Here is a 1,785-nt window from a genome sequence, read left to right on the forward strand (position 1 = left end):
CCCCCCCCCCTGAGCCCAAAGAAAAATCAGTAAGTGACAGCAATTAAAAAGGTAATGATGAACAGACACACCAAAATGTCTTACAAGACTCCCAGCTAAGGAATGTATCTTTGAGAATAAATTGAACTTCTGCAGGGTTTGTGATGCATCTCAATTATAGACCAAAATAAAATCATATTAGAGAGTTTCTGTCTGGAGAATGTAGTTCAACAAAGTAGAATCTATTTCTGGGTCAACATGACTGGGGACCAATGCTTTGAGCATGGTAGACAAGATGCTCTTATGCAGCAGTGCTGCGCAGCTCTTTTGGAAGACAGGAATCAGTGCTTGACATACAAAAACCCTACCTTACCCTGTTTTTTTTGGATGAATAAATTAATTCATTACCAAGAGAGAAGAATATACAAAGGAAGGAAGGCTAATCCCAAACAAAGCCAATAAGGGGGGAAGGGAGGCTAATCCCAAACAAAGCCAATAGGAACCAAACCTAGGATGACAAAACTAGCCGAACACTAGCCGAACCAGCTGAAACAAAGAGGGAACACCCAAGAAGACAGCAGCAGCAGGTGCAAGAGAACTAACCGAAGGGACCAAGCAAAGGAACGGAGTGGGGGTTAAGGAGGAGGCACAGCGTCAATGTGAAGGTTCTAGGAGGCAAGGATAAGTCTATTCCTAGGGGTGTTACGGACAGGCTTAGGGCGAAGGCATTGGATTTTGGAGGTAACATCAAAGCAGATGGCATTCCAAATATTGTCCAAGGAGCAAGAATTGGACAACCATCTACTAATGTTACGCTCCATCCACATGTGGCTAATGGTGGCACTAGCTTTCCAATGGTGTCACAATGGAGGGGCCAGAGAAGGTCATGTCCATCCAAATCCGTTCTCTGTCAAAATCTATGATGGGTCTATTGGAAGGCCAACATTTGGAAAGGACCAATTTCCAGACAGAATAGTTCTGTTTCAGTTGCATTTTATCAGAAGTTCTAATTCCTACAAACTACATCAAGTACACTAGCAGGAATGCAGTGCGTAAAACCTCAGAATCTACAGTTCGAACTCGAAATGACTTATCAGTATTTGAATCATCACAAGAAATATTGCAATCTACAATAAGGGCATTACAATATCAAGAGAAAATCACTAACAGGTATACAACAGCTTACCATCTCGGAGATGATCCGATCCCCGACACGGAGTGTAGGACACATGGATTTTGAAGGAATGAACCGTATCTCCGCAAGCATCGACCATAAGAGCAACAACACAAGAAAGCTCATGAACCCATCAAGACTGGGCCATCGTAGAAATGACAAGATCTGATACGACACCCATCGCAGCGAGGTAATAGTCGGAAGTAGCCGGTATAATGCCGGCGGTCTCAAGAAGCTCATTTCGCAATTAACAGAAAAGACCCAGAACGAAAGTGAACCCAACAACAATAAGAACAAGAAGATGAAGCAGAGGATGATCGACAAAGACGATCACAGATCGCAGATCACAGCATCAACAGTGAAACTGAGAGAAGATCATCAAGATTCAAGCTTCAAATGGTTTAAATCGAACATTAAGAACTCGCATTCGACGTAACCACTGGTCAACGAAGAAATGGGTTATGTTGTAAAGAGTGTAAGAAACAATAAGCTTGAGATTACTGCTTAAGCTTCGTCGTTTCAGCTCGAGAAATAGAAACTCGAGCGTCAGATCTTCAGGGAACGACAAAGACAAACAAGCAGACACCCCAGATTGAATCGCTAAAGACAAGTGAGAGTTTAATTGCTGATTA

Source organism: Macadamia integrifolia, chromosome 2, assembly GCF_013358625.1.
Source record: "Macadamia integrifolia cultivar HAES 741 chromosome 2, SCU_Mint_v3, whole genome shotgun sequence".
Taxonomy (NCBI): Eukaryota; Viridiplantae; Streptophyta; class Magnoliopsida; order Proteales; family Proteaceae; genus Macadamia; species Macadamia integrifolia.